Below are 24,858 nucleotides of genomic sequence, written 5' to 3'. Positions count from 1 at the left end.
GTTTGTTTGTTTGTTTTTTAATGCCTAATAAATTGACAAGAAGACACTAAATCAGCAAATGCAAGGCACAACCAAACACCCTGACTTAGCCGCTTGGTGACGTGTAAGTGGATACCTCAGAAAAATGGAAATCCATGTAGAACAGGCCAGAGAAAGCAATTAAAAAAAACCTCTGCGATCCTCAGGCCTCTGATCCCTCTAACTGTGCTCCTACCCCGAGGCTCAACAGATGCAAGAGTTATTTATCCACATGGTTAGATAGCAAATAAATGCCTAGGTTGGAATGAGAAATGTGGTTTGGACCCTACAGGTAAATCAGAACAAGTCTATGGAATGGCATGTGCCCTCCTTGGTGGCTGCGGATGAACTCTTTGTGTGGAGTGTGGGGAAAGGTCCAACTTTTGAGGAGATAAAAGCTATGCTTGCCTAATCAGGGCAGAAATAAACCAAGATCTTTCAATCTTCTGCTTTTATTTAATTTTTTTTTTTTGAAAGAAGCAGCACTCTCCAGTTGGCTCCCACTCAAACAGAGACTGCTTCAATACAGTTATTTTTAGGAATAAAATGATATGTAGTGTGCATTGGACCATAGCAATATGCTAAAAAATAAAAGAAAAGAAACCTCTATTTTCCCCTTAAATCAGTAGGGAAGCAATACCCCAGGAAAAATGTGTTGTGTAATTAAAAACAAACAAAAAAGTATTTATTAAGAGAAAATGTTTGCTTTCTTAGGTTTGTATAGAAAGTCTTGAGCAATGAGAATAAAAGCCCAAATCCTAGGAGTTTTTCTGAAATTCAGTTTATGGAAAAAAAAAAAAAAAGCTGTTAAGGATGGTTGTTTCCCCAAATGCAAAACATCAGGGAGGAATCTGAAGAGAGCTTTACTTTCTGTGCAAAATCTCCATTGTTGCTTGGCAAACAATGGGAGCTCTGGGCGACTGGAAGGCTGTGAGAATGAATAGGGAATCCGCAGGATGTGTGCGGGTCAGTGCTTGGGGTCTCTGTCCTAAAGCCCCTTTCTCAGCTTGCCACAATAAAGTAGCACAAGGTTTAGTCTTTCCTGGGTCACTGGCCATCTTCTATTATTCAACACTTCACAACAAAAAACACTTATTAATCAGCGCTGACCAGAGGCCCCTTTTGAAACAAGAGAAGGGGAGAAAGAGAGGGGGGGGAGAGAGAGAAAAGAAGATTGAGAAACCCTGAACAGACCCTCCCAATACAAGAGCAACCATAGGCAGTTTCTCAACTGGCCAAAGAGGTTTTTTTTTTCTTTTTGCCACAACAAAGTTTCCAATCAGGTCAGAGAGGACTGGACTTTCCTCCCCTACCCCCACCCCTCTTTTCCCTCTCACTCTCTTTCCTTCTTGCTCTGAAGATGATGGAGACATTGTTTTGCAAGTAAGGATGGTTTTAGGTCAAATTGCCAAGGTCTGATCTTAGAGATGTATCCTTGCTACTCAGGAAGATAAGGCTGTTTCTCATCTGGGCCTCAACTCTGGAGATGGCGTAGGAGAGAAGAGGTTTGCTTGTGGGGTGCTGCTCTTGTGCTTTAGGAGCTGATGGATGAGGTGTCAGGGCAGAAGTTGTGTGAGGACTTGGTTCAAAATGATATGAGAGAGAGTCAAACATGCCATTTATTGACTCTGCTGAGGGCAGTCATGGGCTTCTTGTTGTTGGTCCTGATTTTCTAGCAGTATACATTGCGCAGGGCTAAACGGAGAGCTTTGGAGGGAGAAGGAACTAATAGATTTAAGCTAAAAACTTTTATTCCTCTTTGCAAAAAATGACTCGAAGGCAGCAGTGAAAAAGAATCTTAAGGACTTAATATGTGATAATTTAATTTGCAGGGGCAGGTGTTTATTTCTTTCTTTTTCTTCGTTACCTTCTGATACTTTTTTAGGATATTTAATTATTCTTAAATAAGTTGGTATTTCTATGTAATGAAATGTGCATAGATGGTCACACAGCACACATTACGGTGTTCATGACTCTTACCCCACTGAAAATGATCCAAACAACTTTTTACAGAGTTTTGTTTGTTGGCTGGAACTATTTTTAAATGCAGAACACAAATGAAAAAATGAAGTAGTTCAGACTTTGTTAACGGTACAGGTACAGATGTACCTAAGAGAACAAAACCATTTGTACTTTTTTTTTTTAATTTAGCAAATGCATAGAGACAGCAAATACTGAATCCCCTGTGGATTACCAGAGAAAATGAAATTGTTCTCTCAAGAAAAAAAAATTAGTCCACAAGAAAGGTAAAAAACTTCATTTTTTTCCCTCTTCCTGACTAAATCGTGTGTGCGTTGTGTCGTGGTGGTGGGGGGTTGTTCGTCTGAAGTCGATGTGGACATTTTAGCTAGAGTATAACACAAAATATTATAAACCTAAGGAGAAGCTGTTCCTTAAGCCTTCTGAATATCATACTTCATAGCATATATACTGTGACTAGTGCTCCATAGAACTCCTCAGTGAAGGGTTTTGCTAGTGGAAACTGGAATAAAGTGTTATTTGGAGGGCAGCCTCAGTGGTGCTTTACCAGAGTTTGCATTGCAAACATCAGGCTGCAGTTCACAATTTGTTTGCAGGAAATGTGTTTTACTTAAGTTGAGTATTCTCTCTTTTCCCCTCAAATATTGTGTTGCTCAGATTTTGTGGAGCTTGATGTTCCAGCAATGGAGTAATCAAGTGTTACCTAAATTATTTAAAGCCTGGGATTAAAGGCCTTAGCTCTGAGTGCTGACAAGCTTTCAAACGTAGCCTGGGAAAAGTTTTGTATCCTTTCCTGTGTGTGTACACTTTGAAAATAATTTGGAAAAGTACAGTGAATTATTCTCCAAATGTATGCACAGAGAGAATGAATAATTCTTTTACAAGTTGCTCTCCAAAGGAATGAGTGACTATTAAAAATACAGCAGCAATATATACACAATAATATTTTGGCACCTGCAACGTTATTTTTAACAGATCAGTTTCTTTCATGGAGCTTGTTTAAAGGAGCTCTTTTATTTTAGAACTTTGGTTTGGTCTGAAACACAGAGAATGCCTTAATTCAACATATATGACCATTCAAAATGGTAAATTCCTGTATGCTTCGAGGTTTTATCTTTCATTTCTTACTCTTTAGGATTCTCAGTGGCTTGAAACTTCTGTGTGCTGAAAATTAATGGTTTTAAAGTATGATTACCTTAAAATGTTATATAAAATACATAGACATGCATTTTTAAACAGCCAAATTTTATTTCCACCTGTATGCGGATTTGGTGAACTATGTCTTTATTTATTTGTGTTCTTTGTCACAGCTTTGTTTTGTGAATGGAAGGATTGTAGGTGGTAAACGGTTGTAGACAATTTATTTCCTCTTTTAGATTATGTACAATTTCTGCTATACAGTAATGTAAAAGCAGATGCATGGGTCTGCTATGTTCTGAGCTTTCATTGCATCACTGTGATATACTTTGGATGATATTCTTTAAAACTAATATGATTCACAGAAATGAGATTTTTCTAGTTTATTAAAAATATAGCAAGGAGAGTTACATTTTTGCAAAGGTTTCATCATTAGTAGGTTGTTCTGTTCCATCAGAAGACATACATTAGAAATGTTACTATATAATGTTAGCTTCTCTTTCCATTCTTACTAATGGCTGATTGTGTGAATAAGTCCCATTTAAATCAGTGAGACTATTCAAAGGCTGAGATCCTACTCTACATGACAAAGGGAGTGACAAAATTTGGCCCACAGAATTGAATGGGACTGTTGGAAGAAAGAGATAGAGCTGGGAGTAAGGAAGGATCCTCAAATCTATCTGTAGAAGAAAGCACCATTTTTGCACAGTGCTTTAAAAACACTGACACTTCTGCACATATTACTCTGCAGCTTCAGCCAAGAGAGGCAAACACGAGCCGCTGGGGATAAGTGAGGCATGTGAGGCTGGCAAGGATGGAAAGGGGAGAGTCTGGGCTGCAGGCAGGAGTGCAGGGTGAGGTGATGGAGATCAGAAGGGAGGGGACACCAGCACTTTGTCCATGGGACATATGTGCCAGGATGATGGACCAGTACAAAACTGGAGAAGGGGTTGGGAGGTGAAATAAGCTTGAGGTAGCTACAGTAAAGTATGCAGAACACAGAAGGTGTGTTCACCCAAGTTCTCTGATTTTAAAGGAATCGCATTTGCTTACATTGATATTTTAAGGTAGAAAGATTTTAAAAATGTTGGTTCATCTCTACAGTACATCCTAGGTTAAAAATGACTGATCTTACTGTAACTGTTACAGGTTACTGTACTGTTACATGAATTTGGATGCTCTTGTAGTAAATTAAGCCAAATGTGAACCTGGTATAGATATAAGAATCTGTCTGACATATCCTTGAAAAGCTACACATTTTGCATTTATTTTCACCTGTGTTACTATAGACTGATGAAGAAAATATCTTGCTTATATATCTGCTGGGTTTTGAGTCTGCAGCTTGGGCATGTGTAAATATCTGTATGTTTATTTTAGTAAGTCTTCTCCTTGATATTGAATATCAACATTATATTCATTCATTAGAAACTGTGATGCATTTAAATATAGGGAAAAATGACATGTGATTTACCACCTAAGGTATTTATTTGTCCACTCCAGAAATTTTAGTATTACTATGAAGGTGTTTCTGCCAAAGATGAGGGGCAAATAATCAGTTAAAATTGTGGCAGAAGCATGCAAGGCTTTGTTGGGTGAAAACGTACTTTTAATTAACTGAGAGCCCAGAAAATGAAGATCTGTGCTCTGCAAAACCTGATGCACAGAGCCTCAATGCACCTTTGCTCTTACCCACCCCACAGATTTTCCTCCTGTCCTGTACTGCAACATTAGGTATTTGTGGAGATTTTGTCCCATGTTTTAATAAAGGCATTTATTTCAAAGGCCTGTGGCATGTGGTTCCATCCAGGAGCAGGCTGATGACAGCCTACCTGCTGCAAGGTCTCAGCTCATTGCAGCCCAGGAGTTTGGGACCTGCAGTCTCAGCAGCTGATGAGCTGAATGCCAGCTGGGAGGGGCAGCAGGGAATAAAGAGCTGAAGGGATTGGTCAGTTTGAAAGTTGCCTTTATGGGATTTTTTTTTTTTCCTCTAAAGTGGAATCTGGGAGGTGAAGTGCTCACCAAAAATAAGTATTACTTATCTGAAGAATTCAAAACTAATGAGTCATTCTTTCCAAGCCTTTGATTATTTTTTTAATAATACATTTAGGGCTTGTTTGCCTGTTTTTGAGCCTGAGGCCCTAGTGTTTTCACACTTTTTATCTGCAAAGGCTGGAAATTTACTTTAAAAACAAGATTTGAGATTCCCTTGCAGATATCTTGATTAGAGCAGCTGGGGCTTTATAAAACACTGGCTCATGGAAGTGAGAGAGCTAGCAGCATTAAGAAGCTAAGGAAAGGACCTGAAATTATTGTGAAGTCTTATAGCTCAGAGAGATCAAATAACCATTCAAAAGGCTTTAAAAAGCCTCTGTCATTCTGTGTGTGAGGGGTTGTTTGTGTAGGGAGGTGACTTTGTTCACAGATCCTCAGTAAAGGACTGTGGAAATGTGGGGAGAAGATGCCAGTGAGGATGAAGTTGGTTGCTGACGCGTTGGGGGTGAGGCTGTGTGTGGATGAGCATCACAGAGGAGTGCAGGGGTAGAGGTGGTGACTCCTTGCAGAGGCAGGAGCAGGGGTCTGGGAGGAAAGCTGCAGCTGGTTCACTCAATGGCTAGTTGCTTTAGCACAGAAATATTGATAATCTCTGCAGCAAAAATTCAGCTTCTTGCAGGTAAGAACTGCTTCAGCTTGGCTGCAAACATTTGAATTCCATGCAAGGCTGAAATTGCTCAAGTATGTCTTTCATGGCAATTTTTTTTAATGATTGATATCATAGTTCTGGTAAATTGTACCAGTAGATGGCGTGCAGAAATATTCAGCACTGTTCATAGGTTTTATTGGACAAATGCAAGTTCTTGTTATTGCAACTGGATTTGGGTACAAGGAAATGCAAGAAATGAGTTAATGAGGTGGTTCCCAGTAAGCAGAGAGGATGTCCACATCAGGGGAAAAAGAAACAAAACCCCAGTGAGATTAATAAAATCTATTCTTCATATGTTTTCAGAAATAGCTTTTTAACTGCTGCTGCTTCTTTTTCAACACAGTCAAAGCATGCCCTCTTCAGCAATAGTCATTTCCTCCCTGGGCTTCACAATGCAGCCCTCTCTTCTCCAGTGCTGACCAAAATACATAGTTAGGCTTTATCTTGGAGATGAAAATATACATATATATAAAGAAAATGCCTAATGTCTTTGCATTTTATTGAAATTTAAAAATAAAGACAATTGCAGGAAAGATCAAAATTTGAATAGCTCACACAAAAATAGCAATGCTTTGGAAAGTTATGGGTTCATGAAATAGGGGCTGTTTGGTTTTCTTAATTTTAATTGATGGCATTATTATTGTTTGTTTATCTGTTTAATCTTGTTTAAACTTTCTGGCAGAACTGGAAATGATCACCTGAAATAGGACTTTGTTGTTTTATTTTTCCTGTAATATAAAAACCCTAAAAGAGATAATATAATTTATGATGGTAGGTTTTGATAGCTGCCAGCTGATACTGCCCATTTACAGAGGTAAAAGAGTGAATTTACTGCCAGTAAAATCTCTTATTCAAATATTGAAAGGTTCTGAAACTGCTTCTAAATATAGGTGGTCACGGTTGTGATTATGCATACATAAAAACAGTGTTTGATAAATATATTTGATTGTATCAGCAATGCTCTGCCTCCTTTGCTGTAGTTCTCTAAGAATGGTTTTGAGGTTGGAGGTGTTCCCTATGTGCTCCACAGGAGGAAATTATATAATGTTGTGTGATAGAAAGAAAGAAATGTGATATGATTCTCAGATGACTACAAGAAAGACCTGAGTTTGTTAGTAGTCTGATATCTATTTAAGTACTGGGAGTCACTGATTAAATGCCCTACTCATCAGCTTTGTTCAAGCATTATACCAACCAAACACTTTCAAAGATGCTGACTTATAAAACTTCTGAGAAACATCCTCTCTTTCTGCTCTTCTCTGTTTACTGGGGCTCACTGAAATCCCATGAAGGCACATGAGAATTTGCTGAGACGAGATTTCTGTCACAAGGCCATGATATAATGTGCCACGCAAAGGACTGAGAGAGAAAGCTCCATTGGACAACAGTCTGGAATGCACTGTGGTGCTCTTAGGCTTTTTAACACTAGCACAAACTGCTCTTCATGGAGCTTCAAAATGACAAATATGAAAATCTAGATCATTGCTAGGTTCTGTTTGGTGTTTTACAGAAGTGGAAGAGGGAACATGTATATACTGGAGTTTTTTGTTTCCAGGAGAGTGAGATGGGCAGAATTTTCTCCTTCTATAAGATCTTTGCAGTTATAACAGACTTGTCAATTAGCAAATGCCTTTTGGAAAGTTTTGCTAATATTTATAGCTCATTGCTTCTCTGTGTCAGTTCTGCTTGTTATTTGCACAGCTATCTTTATAAGTGGAAAGATGTAAAAACAGCCTACTAAATATAAAATGAAATATCCTGTGATGGTTTTTTTTAATTAGCTTTATATATTTTATATCTTTCTTGTCTTTCTACAGTGTTCTGTCCTAACTAGAGCTCATTTGCAGCAATCTGCATAAGCTGCCTGTTTCTCATGACAGTACTACCATTTAACCCAAAACCAATAAAACCTTTTCATCATGCCATTCCTTCTTGATTTCTTGCTTTTATATATATGATGGTGATTTTTAGATGAGATTACAGTTTGAAGATGTAGCATACATATAATTCACTTAATTTGTACTGTGTTCCACTACATTTAGATGGTCACATCTATTTTATTTTCTTGACAACTGGCAAAATACGGTATCATCAAGTACACTATGATGAAATGGAAATGGAAGATGCTGAATTCTGTTCTGTTGTATACTTTCCTCCCTGCTTTAAAGCAAAGCATGTAAGTATCCCTTCTAGATGAAAGGTTAAATGACAAGATTTTAATTTTTTATTACTCACTTGCCCTTTTGGTAGTGGAATTTAGTAGGAGTTAATGATCTGAGGTTTTCAGTGTAAAGCATCATTCTGGTTCTATTCTTTTAATCTGTATTTTTAAAAAGAATTTAAGTATTTCTGAAAACGAAATGCTTTTTCTGTCAGACCAGGAACTTTCTGTGGGACACAAAAGCGGATTTCAATGACTTCAGATTATTTGAATCAAGACTAAGTATTTTGGGGTTTTTTCTGGAACACAGTTCTGTGGAATGAGGAATTCCACAGGAACAAATAAACTATGTGTTAGTAATTAATGCTTAGCTGCATTTATTAATGCAACAAATATTGTATTGATTTTTTGTTTTTCAAGGGCCAGTATTTACAATATGAACTAAGAATAATTTTTTGTGTTTCCATTAAGAGAGACAATGTGATCTATTGCATGTCCATTAATGGTTTCATTGGGTGCCTTGAGACACTTATTTGGGTAACACCAGATAACAGTGATCATGGTATGTGTGAAGGAAGATAAGCAGTGCTCTAAAAAAACATGCAATTTCATGAGTCTACTTAAATGGAATTTGAAATTACCTGCTTTTTTTGTAATACCAAGCCTAGACAAATCTTATGGAGCCTTTCTCCTCTCTCCCTTCCTCTTTAAAGGCAGCCAGTCAGCTGCTTGTGCCAAATAATAACTACCCAAAGTATCTTGAACTCTGAGTAAACAACTCTTTGCATATACTTTACAGCAGAGCAGGTTTCCCACAGACCAGTTTAGAGAAGCAGCCAAGCCAACAACAGCAGAAGATGCAAGGTTAGAAAATTAATACTCTACTGTGATTTAAAATAGTTTGCAAGTATAATGATATCAGTTCCCTTGCCTTTGCAAGGACACTCAGCTATATTTTATCAACCCCAGAGACCAACTCACCTCTAAAAGTACTGGATTCAGAGGTCACAGCTCTGTTTTTCTTCTTTTATCCCTTGGGTTGATAACTTGACTTTGAACAAGAGGATTGAAATGAGTGGGTGGATTGGCATTTTTTAAAAATTTCCATGAATGGTTGGGATGAGTTTTAAATTTTGCTTCCAGATTAGTCAGGCTCAAACCCCCTTTATTGTCAAAGGTCCAAACCACCACTGTTACATTTAAAAGCTACTACTGTGAAATTCTCTACAACTTTAGGAAAGATGTGAATTTATACTTGTATTCTTGCTATAAATTCCTGACATTATTGCTACTCAAAATTAGGGTGTTCATTCTTCAATACCCTTCTCTAGGTTAACAAACATCCTTGACTTTTTCCTGTATCCAATTGATTTTTTTTCTGTTCTTGCCTCACTGTATGTAATATCACTCTCTTGTCACATTTATTTTACCTATATAAGTTTTTCCTTTCAAATTATCCTCTGTCCTCCCACACATTCAATTCTGTGGTTTTCTTGAATGCAGAGACTGATTAATCAGAAGCTGGTTTGCAATGGAGAAGGGAGTGTTCTCTCTGCTTTAATTTAATGGAAGATGAGGAACAGAGGTTAGAAGACCTGGCTGGCAGGAGAAGAATTTTGTTCAGAGGTTTGCTGCTCAGATTTTTTTTTCCCTCCTCTTGACCGAAGTACATAGTCTGACAAGGGGAGACCTGGTAGAAGATTGAGTTGCATGGTCTACCCTCTCTGCAATTTGAATATATAAAGTGCATTACAAGCCATGGTTTTGCACAAACTTTGGCATCCAGTGTCCTCTGGGGTGCAAGGGAAGGTCAGGCAACCAGGCAGGAGAAAGACACTCTGTGTGAGCTATCACAGAGGAGTGTGGCTATCCAGAGGGTTTAATCTTTGACCTCATCTGTGATGCGAGCTGTAGCTTTTCCTTAATTCTGAGACCTGACACCATCAGGAGGGCTGAAAGGGGCTCAGCAAAGGGAAGCCCAAGTGCAGCTACAAACCTGCAAGAGCCTGTTGCTGGTGCAGTGTGTGTGAGGTCTGTGCAAGCATCCTGCCAGCAGCTCTGGGCAGGGCAAGTCCCTTCCACATTGGGCTCAAGGTTTAGCGGCTCTTGCTAAAAGTACTCACACAGCAATTGAGTGCTAAGTTGTGAAACCTGGAGAGCTGGTTCCCATCTCAGCATTACTCTTGGCACTTCATTTGACCTACTAGGGTGCATTTAGCTGCAATTAACATCGGCCAGCCTGCTGTTTGCCCCTATGATGCACAAAGGCAAGGGGCTGCAATGATGGTGTATAAAAGCTACATGCACTGGAGAGGTATTAGATCTGGCTTAAGCTGCAGGTTTGCCTTATTCATTGCCTTTGAATAAGGCTTTGCTTCTCTTTTAGGATGATGTGTGCTTTAACAGTAACATTAGAAACAAGCTTGAAAACTTTACTTCAAGTGACAATATTTACCAAGTCACTTATTCAAAGACACATTATGGAGTGTGTAAATGGACTGCGCTGAAAAATACAGTCCTTTTCCCCAAAACCTCCAATTTTCTTGTAAATATTTGTAATTTTTTTTTTTTGTTAAAAACTTGTTAAAATTTAAACTAAATCAGTTGAAGAAATTGTTATCTCTTCTGCATTAAAGAAGCGGGCAAATTACAGACCAGTGAAGAAGGAATATTCCTCAGTTTTGCTTGTGCAGTTGTGCTGTTGGGAGTAATCATAAGTAGTGATCTATAGATAAACCATTGTATTAATGACATAGGCAAAGGAATCGAGTACACTCTCAGTACATTTGCAGATGACACCAAGCTGAGTGGTGCTGCTGACACACCTGAAGAACAGGATGCCACCCAGAGGGACCTGAACAAGCTCTAGAAATGGCCACATAGGAATCTCACAAGGTTTAACAAGAGGTTGGACATGATCCAGCAATGTAAACTCACAGCCCAGAAAGGCAAATGTGGCCTGGCCTGCATCCAAAGCAGTGTGGTCACCAGGGAGAGAGAGGGGATTCTGCTTCACTCCTCTTCTCTGCTTTGGTGAGACCCCACCTGGAACATTGCATCCAGCTCGGGGTCCCCAGCACAGGAAGGACATTGATGTGCTGGAGTGAATTCAGAGGAGGCTACCGAGCTGATTAGAAGAGTGGAACACCTCTCCTAGGGGGAAAGGCTCAGGAAATTGGGATTGTTTGGCCTGCAGAAGAGAAGGCTTTGGGGTGACCTTCTAGTACCCAAAGGGAAACTGCAAGGAAGATAGAGACTATTTAAAAGGCTATGAAGTGATCAAGGATGAGAGGGAATGGATTCAAACTGAAAGAGCGTGGGTTTAGATTAGATATTAGGAAGAAATTCTTTACTGTGAGGGTGCTGAGGTATTGGAGGATGTTGCCCAGAAGAGTTGTGGATGGCTCATACCTGGAAGTATTCAAGGCCAGGCTGAGGCTTTGAGCAGCCTGGTTTAGTGGAAGCTGTCCTTGCCATTGACAGGGGGGTTGGAATGAGATGATCTTGAAGGTCTCTTCCAATGCAGGTCATTCCATGATTCTATGATATAGATAGCTGTTCAAATATGGAGACACAAAAAGGGAGAATTTTTGCATATGTGAACTCTGTCTTTCCTGAAGGTGAACACATTAGTTAAAGGGGTAGATTTGGCCTGCCTATGGTGGGAGATTTCTAGGTTTGATTTTGCCTTAAATAAAACCCTTTTTCTATTGCATTGACAATGCCCATTCAGCATCTCTCCAGAGCAGTGTGAATATGTGCAAGATGTTAGTATTTTTCTGAGAGGAAACCATTAAAGACCACAAATCCTATGAGGCAGATATTTTTCTTTTCCCTGAGGTTCCTATCCCAACTATACTTCATCGTAACATAAATAATATTAATAATTTTATTTGTTTAAATGGGAAATGGTTTCTCAAAAGAGGAAAGTAAAAGAGGCAGAATCAGAAGAGGAAATGAAGGTTCCACCTTGATATTAAGAAGATAGATTTTTGAATGTCCTGCAACGGTGTATCCCCACATGATACCTTTGGTAAATGTGGTTACTTTATTCTGTACAAGAAATCACACTGACTTCTAATGGCAGCTAATAGTATCAGTAGTCCCTATAATGTTTTTAACACTTAGTCTACTTTAAGACAAGCTTTAGTTATAAATTATGCTACAATATTAGGATCTATATAGAAAGCACTGTTTTTTTTTGTGATCCAGGTGACTGCTAATTGCTGCATTCTGCAGTAATAATAGTTTTAATTTGCTTGTGGTCATACTAAATCATAAAGGGGACATTGATAACCAGCTATGGCAGCTTGGTATGACTGAAGATAATTAATATGATGATGTGAAAAGGATCAAGACTCCATCATGTCCAGTGGTAAGTGACAAAATGAAACCAAGCAGGGACTCTCACACCTGAAGTTCTGCCTGATGTCAGCTGAGGGTGAAAGTTGAGGTTTAAAGTGACTCACACTGAATTGATAAAGTGTTATTGACTAATTGAGATTAATCCCAGGTTCTGAGCAGCAGGACTGTACTTGTTGTGGTCAGCTTAAACATCCCCAGTAAGCATTGTGTGTAGGTCAGCTGTGCTGCATGGTTATTGCAATGGCCTGCCATCTAGCTAGGTGCTGCTGTATGAGGTTACTACTGACTGAGGAAATGGTGGTGGCTGGAAGCTGTGGCCACCTGGGGTTTCCTACGAATGGTCAAACACAGGGTCGAAGGTTGAATAAAGGAGTTTGCCATCCTCTCTCTGTGGGAAATAAAATGTGAGGTGGGCTGTGCTTGAAGGTGGAGAGAAATGAGGTACTGAATGAAGGCCATTTGTGAAAATAGCTACATATGAGAATACAGGTTTTAAACATATACCCAGAGCAGTTGTGGTAGCCTAAAATCATGAGACAGCATGAGAAACACATATATCCCTGAATTTCTGCTTGAGTGCCTCATGGTGTCAAGTTGCATTAAAAATGGTACTCTTTCATGCAAAGGATGTTTGTCACAGACATTTTATGAAAAATCATTAGGATCTTTTCTCCTGAGAAGCTGAGAGGCCTCAAAAATGAAATGTAAACAATAATTATCTGCTGCTGTGGAATGCAACAGGTGCATCTTTGATTGGTCTCATGTGGTTGTTTTTAATTAATGGCCAATCACAGTCCAGCTGGCTCAGACTCTCTGGTCAGTCACAAGAGTTTGTTATCATTCCATTCTTTTCCTTTCAAGTCTTCTGATGAAATCCTTTCTTCTATTCTTTCAGTATATAATTTTATTTTAATATAATATATATCATAAAATAATAAATCAGCCTTCTGAAACATGGAGTCAAGATTCTCATCTCTTCCCTCATCCTGGGACCCCTGTGAACACCACCATAGATGTTAGTGTGACTTTGTGTTGGAACCTCACAGGAGACAGTGCAGAAATCTCACCCTAAATCCCTGTATCCATTTTATAGGATGAAGCCCCTCTCTCAGACACTGAGAGTCTCAGAAGAAGCTGAGTGGAGATATGTGGGGTTTATTAGCTGTATAAAGCCGCATACAAACTCTGTAGATTAAATTATCTCTATCACATCACTAGATAATCTCAGTAGAGCAAGAGTCCCTCAGTGCAGCACCCTGCTCTGAAGAAGGCTCCCATTCAAACCTGGACACCACAGCCCAAGATGAGTTCCAGTAATGATTTTGTTAACAGTGTACCACAGAAGCCTTGTAATAATGTTCTAATTCTACTGCTGTAACCCCTCCTTACAGACCCAGGGGTGCTTTAAGTCATGGTGTCACACAGGGAGCTCAAATTGAGCTGCACCAGGAAGTGCAAGCAGGGAGATTTTCAAAGTGTGGCATGAGAGTAAGTGGTGCATCATTGTTGCCTCTTCTAGGTAACCTCTAAAGCAACACTTCTGAGAGATATAGTTTTTTCCCCTTTTAAGTGGGATTTAACATAGTCCTAAAAACGAAAATTCATCTGTCAGTGTAGTTTTTTTATTTCTTACTTTCTTTTCTTTTTAAGCTGTTATCCAGCTATTGCACTTATCCTAGACTCATTCTAGGCTCTTGAAAGTCCATGACTTTCTGAGTGCACAATTCTCAATATGTTTACCAATTCAAAGATATTGCAGAGCTTTCAACAAGTGCAGTGAATTCAGGGGACAACATGCAAAATTTGGGACCAGCCTCAGCACAAAAGCATAATAACTTGTTTATGCAACTGCTGAAAACAGGATGAGACCTATTTTCTGGTGAACTGGGGCAGAGCTTTGAGCCAAAGGGTGCTGTGCTGGTAGGTAGGAGAGGAAAGTGTGTATGAGAGTTTCCTGTTTCTCAACAGGGTGCCTGTAACACTGGAATTGGCACCAGAATTAAAAGGGGATTATTAATTTTGTAGGTCTCTTCCTGGAATTTCTCTGTTGCTCAAATTTGTCCCCTAACTGAAATAATTTTGTGAGCTCTACTGAATTCAGCATGGATGAAACAACAGTTTTGGTATATGGATTTCATGCTGAAGAAAGTTCCCCTGCTTGTGTGCCTGAATAATTGGCATATCCTGCTCCAAGGAGAGCCAATCAATGGAGCAGAGCAACATTACAGAATAAGCAGCTTTTGCTGGAAGGAGTTGGAAAGGAGTGGTATGATAGAGATTGCTTGAAGTCTGAAGCTCTTGGATTTTAGCTACCAGATAGATCTTGTTTCACAGGGGAAATATGGCAAATATATTGATTTTGAGAGATCTACAGTCTACTTAAAAGACAGGACACAATATATCTTTGAGATTTAGATGTTATGGGCACATTATTTACATAGTTTATGACTATAAAAATGGATGTAAATGAACATTTTTTCCTCTTCCACTCCCTATAAAGCAAATTGATGGAAAACCCGTAAAGATAATTTGGTGTTATTATCTAGGTACATCCTTCCTTGAAAAACAAGCTCTCTTGAAGAGAGAAAGACTCTTGAAAGTGATCCATTCATAGCTCTTTTCATCACATCTGGTTTTGTATCATTTCAATTGCCCTAACCTAAACCACAGTTTCTTAACAATTTCCAAACAATACAGCCTCTAATATGTTGGTATACTAAGAGGACGAGACTATGATTTCCTTCACAACTGAAATTTTTATTTGGTCTGTGAAAATTCTCCCACTTTCTCTTTGACATCATCTCACCCTGATGAGAGGTGTTTATGGGAGGTTGAACTATTTTGCTATTAAAATAGTTTATGGTACGACAATAATATCAGGTGATTGCCCTTTTTGATCTGAAGATGGTAGTAAAACCTATTTATTTTCTAGATATTTGTTTTATGACACTCAAAAATGAAAAAAAAAATTAACATTGGAATAAAACAGTTGCTTTATTCCTTACTAATGTTTACTTTTATCTTCCAGAATTGGACCTTCCCTTGGAGAAGTGCTTAAGTGATTTTTAGGGCATAGAATAGACTATTTCAGTGGGGAAGAGCCTACAGTGATCATACAGTCCAACTGCCTGAGCAATTCAGGGCTGGCCAAAAGTCAGAGCTTGCTGTTAGGGGCACTGACAGGCTGGGGGCATCGACTGCCTCTCTAGGGAGCCTTTTCCAGTGTTTGATCATTCTCTCAGGAGAGAAATGCTTCCTAATGCTAATTCTAAACTTCCCCTGGTGCAGCTTTGAACCATTTCCTTGTGTCCTGTCCCAGGGACACCAGAAAGGAGAGATCAGTGCCTTCTTCTCTAAACTAGACAAGCACAAAGTCCTTAGCTGCTCCTCATGAAACATTCCTCCAAGCCTCTCCCCACCTTTGTTGCCCTCCTCTGGACACATTCAAAGCCTTTCAAATCCTTCTTAAATTGTGGGGCCCAGAACAGCACCCAGTAGGAATGGCTTTTGTCACATAAAAGCGTGGTTTAAAAGTTGGGTGATACCTAAATGAAAGCATATGTGTAACTGCACAAAGAAATGCGACATTGGTTTTTAAATCACTGATTTAAAAGTATTGTCCTTCTGCATTCCAGCACCATAATTTTTCAGTTGCTGGAGATAAGCTGGGAGAGGAAGGAATTGTAGCTGCACAAAGCATTGGGGTAAGAGGCAGGAAAGCTGGAGAGGGGACCATGGAATCTAGCTACCATGAGAAAAGAGTGTGCCCCACTGTGGGATAAGTGCACAAAGGACTTAGGGTCCTTCCTAAAGAAAGGAAGATTAAAAAAACTAGGAAAGTACATGAAATAGGATATTTTAACACATAAATGAAAAATATTTTAAGGATTAAGAAACTATCATTTAAAGAACAGTAAACTAGGTGTTGCGTACACTCTGGTGCTAAGGTTGTTCCAAGCATAGTCAGGAGTTTATTAGTTTTGCAGAGGCCCAGACAGGATCACTTTTCTTATTCTTTTTGCTTTGATTTCTGTAATTTTTTTTTAATTTTAACGAATCCCAAATGAAATGTAAAGTAGCCGAAAACAACACAGCCAAATTTTTGTACCTGCATTTGAGACACAAGTTCTTATGCTGCAGAAGGTGAATTAACAGTAGTCTGTTAATCATGAGAATGTCTTCATTAGGGGGTATCCCTTGAAGCTAGTAAGTTTTAGGTGCCCAAATTCTTTTGAGATACCCAAGGGGAAGTGAAATTTAAGTTCAGTGTCTCTGTCTTCAAGACCTTTTACTCTCAGGGACATAGTAAAATTTAGAGGCTATTAACATAAGAGCTCCCTAGTTCAGGAACCAAGGAGAAGCTGGGAAACCTTATACCCAGTTGACCTAAAAAGGTTATATAAATAATTTTCAGATTTAAGCTAAGAAATATTGTCTCCCTCTATTTTTGTGTTTCTCACTCTTTTCTTTTAGGTTTTGGTTGAAAGAAGACATCCCAAGATTAATATTTTACTGTCTGGTTGGGGTAGGTTGAGAAAGTCATGGTATGCCTCTGTGCTGAACCAGAGCCACACTTCACCTGAAGAATTATGTTCAAGGAAGGGGCACAGTGCAGCTTTCTGCTTCTTTTGTCCTCCTTTTCCTTCGTACCTGGGGCTAAGACTCTGGAGCACATGGTATAATAGAAACCTATTCTGAAGGAAACTACAGATAGTGAAAAAAAGATGCATTAAGTTATTGCAAAGGCAGAAAAGATGATGTTAAGAGCTGTCATCCTGGGAAAAAACAAAAAGTTTGTCTTATGAAACTTTATACCATGCAGTGTTTCAGTATAGTGAGTTTCTGTTTTGAGAGGAGATTCCTGGGGGCTTCTTCTGTAACTTGAGAGAATGTCCTGCCTCTTGTTATACTTTGTTTTGTGGGTTTTGAAAGCACTGAATTATGTGTCCTTTAAAAACAAACAAATGAGTAAAACTGGCAATGTCTTGTTGTTTTTTTCCTTAAATACATAAAATGCTTTGTTTTGCTTTGTTTCTTAATAGCTGCCTACAACAATTCACTAGATGAAGCCGAATTCTTTTTCATAGAAAATAGTGTGCAACCACTGTAAATTTGGGTGGTGGTTATGGTGGCTCCTAGACTCTTGTGTGGATTTCACTTTGTTCTGGCTGCATGAGGGATTGTGTCTCTACGTGAAAGAAATCCAGAGTGAGAAAGGATTTATTTTTCTTCTGAAAGAACATGGGAAGATGGATTAAAACTGAGTTTTTGTTCCTGATGCTGAGACCAATTTTCACATTGCCTTTTCCAGGTTTACACAAACCAGATGCTTCAACCAGGAGTTAGCATGTCTTTCTTGTAATTTCTATATTGTCTTTGGTTAAAATTAAAATAGGATTCAGCTGGAGATGTGACCTAAGTTATACTGCCCAAGCTTAACTAACCGGAGTGAGCAGAGTTCAAGTTACTCCTGGGAACCCCTCTGCACTGAATATGGAGATATTGAAACCTCACCTCAGTATTGGGCTTAATTTAAACGTAGACTGACTAGTGGCTGCATGTTTGAGGTGACCTGTGCCTGGTTTCCTGATCATACCTGTGCTGCCCAGGTTTTGGACTGGTTCCTCTTTGGGTGCTCTCTGGGTTTGGCCCTTTGTGACCATCCCCAGCATCCGTGTGCTGACACACAGCACTCGCACAGGGCTCCTCCTCCAGGATGGGCTCCTCCTCTGCTTGGCCCAGTGTGACACAACAGAGGGTCTTCACCAGGACTAAAGAAAGTGCTCACACCTCACACACACAGCCCCTGCCACGTCCATCCCCGGCAGAGGGTGAGGGATGGAGGGTGCAGCCCCACATGTGAGAGCAGGCAGGGGAATAGAGCAGCAGAGTTACTTGCATCCTGCTAACAATTTTTTTTTTAGATATATTAAAGGAAGAGTTTCATTTTGCAAAATGCAGGTCTCTGTTCAATGTGACCAGGAGCAAATTTATCTTGTTAGCACTTATTTACAACTGACAATTCTCAATTAGCATTTGAGCCTAGATTCTCATTTCTATAAATCCCTAATGAGAGTATAAATTACTAACGAAAGAGCTAAATCTCAGGGCCAAAGTCTTACTTCATTAACACACTAATGTAAATTTGAAGTGTTTCTGTTCTTCTGAGCAGAGTTACTTCACAAGAACACTGGTTTAAGTGAAATTAGAAAGAATTCTCAAGGCTTTTATAGTGGGCAGCATGAAGTAATATTCTGTTTCATTTTCAAATTCTGTTTCTTAGGAAAAATGTCTCCAATGTTCCTATAGTGTGGTGCTCAAACTCATTTGTCTGACTTGTCTCGCTTCAGACTCTTTGATTCTTTTAAATATAATTTTTCTTTTTACGCCTGCTGCTCAGTGAATAAAGACTGTGTGGAGCCCTAAAATATTTGCCACTTTTTGGTGAAATCAGTAAGAATATTATATTTATTTTAACTAGTATTCAATTTCCAATGACATAGGACTCATAGGCAATAGCTAACAATTTAAATTTCAGAAATAAGAGGAATTATCTAATTTTTGATAAATGTTTAAATTTCTCATTGAATATATCATGCTAATCTGTGATAATATCAATAGGCTGCTGTAGACCTAATGGTAAAGTCACTGTACTGAGTATATTCTTGATTTGAACACCTAATAAGAGTTATAATATTTGGTCACATGTGGGGTTTTTTACCCCCTGTAACCACTAGAAATTGAGCCATGTTCAAAAGGTCTTTTAGGAATGATTTTTAGAAATGGTCTTTTAGGAAATCTTTTCTAAGAAGTAATGTGTGTCCTATCAGTGTCAGTGATGTTGACTTTGACATAAATATAAAAAAATTCAGTCTAACGTGAGCTAAGAACTCCATGATGCATCTTTATGTGCAATTCATCCTGTTTGATGGTCAAATTTTAAAAGACTGTAAGTTACAGCAAGAGTTGTATTTGAAGGCCAAACAGCAATAAAATGTGGATTTACAATTTTCTTTGTTATTTTTGCAAGCTTTTTTTCTTAATGAACTCCTGATCTCCAGGCTCCTTAATGAGCCTGTTCAAAGGGTTTCTTGAAAAATATTAGGTAATTAATCAGAAATCCAAACCAATATTAAGTGGATGACAAATTATAAAGAAAAAGTTGTTATATTTATGAAGAAATAAATCTAGCATTGTTGTTCTGAGTCAATAAAAATTTAATATTTCAAGTTAGAAAAGTTCACACACGTGTTTAGTAAACACATGTTTAATAAAGGAGAAAAGCCTACCAAATATTAAAATACTGGCATAATTACAGTAAAAATTTTTCTACAACTTTTTTATCATGGTTTATATTAGGATCCTAAACCATTAGGATCCTAAACTATGAGTTTCAACAGTTCTTATTGGCACTCTACCTTGTAGAATATTGTACATTACAAATGATTGTGCTGGATTGCAGGCAATAGGAAAGCAGGAAAATATAAATAGATACTTTGACTATGCTGAAATGAGATGAGAGGCCCACTGTTTTAGATCTTAGGATCTCCTGTCATCCTAGGAAAAAAAAAAAGGAAAAACTTGCCATATGTTAGGAGAAGTTGCATGTATTTACCATATAACAGAAAGCTTTAGTACGCCAGCCATAAACTGGTTTTCCTGTCCTCAGGAAGCAGTGAAGCAAGTAGAGTCAGTAAAGGAAGTTATGCTTAGCAGAAAACTTTCTTATGGAATACTTAAGATGAGATTGGTCATGTAGGTTATAGTTTTTGAAGCCATTGCTGTGGCCTTATTTAAGTTTGGACTGTTTGTGTAGGCTCTCTGTGAGGTTATGAAGCGATGCACCAGCTTTTCCTTAGAACAGCACAAAATATTTATTTCAAACCTCTCCATGCCTGAAGATAAAACATGAATTTTGTGTCACAAAGTTGGCAAAGGCAGTTTCAGAATTAGGCATTCTGAATCCTATGTGGCATGCTTCATAAATGGCTGGTTTTAGTCTAAAAACAGAGTTGTCATTTTGCTAATATACCAATATGTAAACAAAAAAGATGATGTGGAAAAAGGGAAGAACAAATATAAAAGATTTTGTAACAGCTTACTATATTTCTTGTAAATACTTCTTTTTTGGTGACACACTAAAATAAACAATCGTAAGTAGCAGTGTAGCAATTTTTGTGGTCACAGTGATATTGGAATAAAAATGAGGACTGGAAATGATTCTCAAGTCTAATGTTTGCCAAGAATTTGTGTTTTAGGAGTGTATGTATGTGTATATGTGTGTGTGTGTGTTTTGATGTGGTGTTTTGTTTGATTTGTGTTTGGTTTTGAGGTTTTATTGCAGAAATACACTCTGTTTAACACATTATTGTTTTGTGATTATCAAAGTTCAGACAGATTTAAAAATTGAATAAAGTTGTTGCTTGGTGCCTGACATCTATTTTAGTTTAATAATATAACAAGGTTTCAAAAGAAAAAAAATAATAAATGCAATTCTAGTCTTTTCTAGTTAAGAGAAAAAACCAAATTGTAAACAGAACAAAATAAGAGTAATTTTAAGAACTATCTAGAACAAAAAATCCAGCCAGTAAAACTATATGTAATTTGATGTACTGTATGTTTATTTTACAGGAGGCCTTATAAGAGTGTACAGTTTTGCATGTAGCATAAGTAAATAGATGAGGAAGGATTTCTGTCAGATACTGTTGTGACAGGCTTTAGTTTAAATCCTTAAGACAGATAGAAGCAGATTAACTGGCCTTAACTATTTCATGTTCCCTGTCTGAATGGAAACACAGTTCCATGTTGAGCTTGCATGTCCTAGCAGCCTGAAGTTGTAATGTATTTACTGCCTTTTCATGAATCTTGTTTAACATTTGCTTAACATATTTATTCAAATGAGGCTGGGCATTTGTTTATTCCTTATCAAATGAAGTGAGACAGCTCTAGGACAAGAGATGGTATCAGCAGAAACACCTTTAGGCTTCATTTTTTGGTTGTGGTGATAAGATAGCACTTAGAAAAGAAAATATCAGGACTGGAAGGTATGCTTATGAAGTAATTTCTTAGCCAAACTTTGGACAATTTTGGGTTTTTTTCTTAACATGTAATATACTTGAAATGTTGCAAGAAAGGAAATGTTCAAGAACCAACCTTAAACATAAATCAAACTCCCATCCTCAACCATTAAACCAAAGAACTAGCTCAACTCTGTGAGCAACTAACCCAATCAAATAAATAAATAAATAAATAAATAAGCCTAAGGGTAAGGTCTCGAGATGGACTATGATTAGAGTTTAATTCAAGCACTCAAAAGATAAAGCCCCAAATAATCTATCCTGACTGGGAGTTGTTTGGGTTACCTTGAATAAAGGATTGTATGTAGTACAGCTTCTAACAGGGTGGCTATACATGGAGGCTCTGTCCATTGCCCATTCCTACTTCCTTTCTCCTGTTCTTTTCCACACTGATTTCTCTTCCACCCTGTGGTCATTACTGTGATTTGTACAGACAAAACCTGTACCAAATCAGTAACAGTCTTAATCACAGCTGATACTTGGTTCTGTCCTCGTTCTTCAGGCGTCTTCTGTTGCTTATTGTGATCTGCTTTAAGGATTAAGTGCCCAGACTTGCCCTTAGATCTATCTAGCACAGTCCCACCACATCAGTAGGTCACACAGGTGTGTCCTGGGATGGCTGTATCCGTAAAGATAAATGCAGAACACCCCTTTATTGACCCTGGGGAAAAATCTCTCCATGTAGTCACAGTAACTTCCCATGTGATTTTTGCTTTGGAATGTTTACCACAAAAATCCATGCTGAATTGTCCTGAGTGAGTGAAATGTGATTTTAAATATCAGAGGGAGAGTACTCCCTTAGAAATTACCTGCTAACCCTATAGCAGTGAGTAGCCTCACACAAACACGCTAATCTCCAGAGAGCATGAGAGGAAAAGATGTCTTAAAAATTATGGTGATTTAATTTTATTTTGCCCTAGAATGACATTCTCCTGAGTATTTGTGAAAATGAAGATGAATATGCAAGGCTACATTTGGTTGATTTCGCGCCAGATGGCCAGTTGCAGAGGCTGAACTAAGCTGAACTGATTGATTCGTTTTTGCCATATTGCATGCTGGCGTTTACCAGAGTTCACATCATTCAAATACTAACATTTTTGGTGATTCCTCTTTTTACTTATTTTTTTAATTTTATTTTTTATAATTGTCTTGGGATGACCTCTGCTTTCATAATGGTGTCTCCCTGCTTTCTTTTCTGCCCCAGACCCTTTCGCCTAGCATAGTGTTATTTGGTTGGGTTTGGTTTTTTGGTTTTTGTGGTCTTTTGGGGTTTTTTCTTTCTTTCGGTTTTTTTTTTTTTTTCTTATAAAGATTTAATAAACTGCTCACAGAGAAAGGGAAAAAGGAAATACAGAGGGCAAATATGCACTGTGGCATTTTTTTTTCTCCCCAGAGGCTTAGCTTTCTCTTGCACTTCTAATTTATTATATCTGAACAAAAAATACAGCATCTTGCATTAAAATGGAATTCTTAAAATTCCATGGTTTCAATTTACCTGTTATTTTAGGGACTGTAGAGCAAATAATTTAAATTCCCAATGTTCTAACTTTCCTTCTTCCTAATGGAGATATTTCATTAAAAGCGAATCGAATTTATATCAATAGTTACACTGAAATTGCACCAGAAACTGTGGGAAATTAACAAATTAACGGGGAAAATAGTTTCTGTATGTTTTGAGACATTTTATATATATATATATATATATATATATATATATATATATATGTATATAAAGTAAAGAATATATAGGGTGTAGCATACCATGTGTGGATGTGCACATATGAATCTTATAAATCAGAATAGGTGTACTTTAGGGGGTAAATTTGAAAGACTTAATGAACATGGGTTTTCCTAGTAAGTTCTGTGGACTTTGGTGAGATTTCAGTAAAGTTTCAGGAAAAATAATATCTGAATATATACTAAGAAATAAATAAAAGGCAAGCAGTCCTTTGGCAAAAGAAGACCTGCACTTTTGAACGAGTCTTCCTTTCCACTCAGTTTCAGCCATAATTCTTAAGTGTAATGTCAGAATCCACCTTTGTTAGGCTCAGTAATTTGCAAAACACAATTCCTCACTGATTTCCTATCTTAAATAATGAGAGCTTTGTAGGGCCAGAAGAGAGGGGAAGAAGTGTGATAAGATATTTTCCTAATGGTCAGTCCTACAGGAGAAGTATGGATCAAAATATTGGTCAGAAAAGCAGGGAGAGATGGCAAAGCCCTGCATTGACAGAACTCAGTAAAGATTTTACTGTGGACTCCAGAGGTGCTGGAGTTTTTCAGAGAGGAGTACGGGGCATTTTTGTTATGCAGGACTGAACCTACAGATAGAGCCATCAGCTTAATCTCTAGTATGTTGCAAAACCCAACCAGTGCTTTATGGGGCAGCTGACCTGCATGACTGACACATGCTGTGTGGAGATGAGAATCTTCCAAACTACTTCAAAGCAGATATTTGTGCTGACTGGCTGCTGTAGGCCAGATGATTTCTTCAAGAGCTATGTCTAGGGAGAGTAGAACTATGCTCTGCTTTCCAATTCTACTTCATTGCATCTCTGGTGGGCAATCCCCATCAAAATTTGCTTTACCTGCTCAGTGAAACCATGCATGTTTCTCCACAGCACTGGGCTAGGCAGGAGAGTTCCTTGTGCTGGGTTTCACATCTCTGCTCTGAAATGCTGGATTTTGGTGGCCCCAGAGCTCAGATACAGGCACATCCTGAAACAGTCACCCACTAATGGGGGTGACAAAAGGGGAGGGGATTTCAAAGGACATACACATACAGAAAAGATTATATAAAAATATCTTAAAAATTTCTAAAGCACTATGGATTTACTCTGCAAATCTGAAATATTCTCTGAACTTTTTCAGTTTGGCAAGGTGTTTTACCAGCTGGCACAGTGAAAATGGTATGGCACTAAAGTTTGCCATCTACCTCACCCCAAGAATCACCTGCCACTTGTGCTCAAAAAAATGCACAGTGGGGTTGATACAAACTTCAACTTTTTTTGAGAAATCATTGCACATCTTTGTCACCTATAACAGTTCTGTGCATCAAACAGAGCAGTCAGAAACCCAGCCTGTAGGATTGAGAAGGATTAAAAAGGGTGAACCTACAGTACTTTATTGACCTAGGTCCTCACATTAACCTGATCTGATCCTTTAATTACTATGAATAGAATAGGGCTTAAAGTCCTACTTAATAACACCCCATGCTTTTTGTTCTATAAAGAGCTTTCCTATTCATGTGGCCTCTTCTTTTCAGATTTGCAGATTTGTAGCAAGAAGGAATGCATGGTTTTTTTCTGGCACTCCAGGGGAGAAAGCTACCTAATGTGTATGTGTGGGATACTGGAAAGCATAACAGCAACTATTCTGTTTTGAAAAAATTATTTACCAATCAATCCTCATTCAAGTTA

General features: G+C 38.2%; 1 long non-coding RNA gene across 1 annotated transcript in view; it reads left to right on the top strand.

The window, feature by feature from the left end:
- The first annotated feature begins 2,187 nt into the window (after positions 1 to 2,187).
- LOC113458701 (uncharacterized) overlaps positions 2,188 to 24,858 on the top strand; it is a 195,856-nt gene continuing 173,185 nt past the window's right edge. The window contains exon 1 of the long non-coding RNA XR_012582711.1: positions 2,188 to 2,264. This is a non-coding gene — a long non-coding RNA (uncharacterized LOC113458701). The remainder of the gene's footprint in view (positions 2,265 to 24,858) is intronic.

This window comes from Zonotrichia albicollis, chromosome 1 (genome assembly GCF_047830755.1).
Source record: "Zonotrichia albicollis isolate bZonAlb1 chromosome 1, bZonAlb1.hap1, whole genome shotgun sequence".
NCBI classification, from domain to species: Eukaryota; Metazoa; Chordata; class Aves; order Passeriformes; family Passerellidae; genus Zonotrichia; species Zonotrichia albicollis.
Note: the sequence above shows the minus strand (reverse complement) of the source record. Positions and strands in the feature narration are given on the sequence as shown.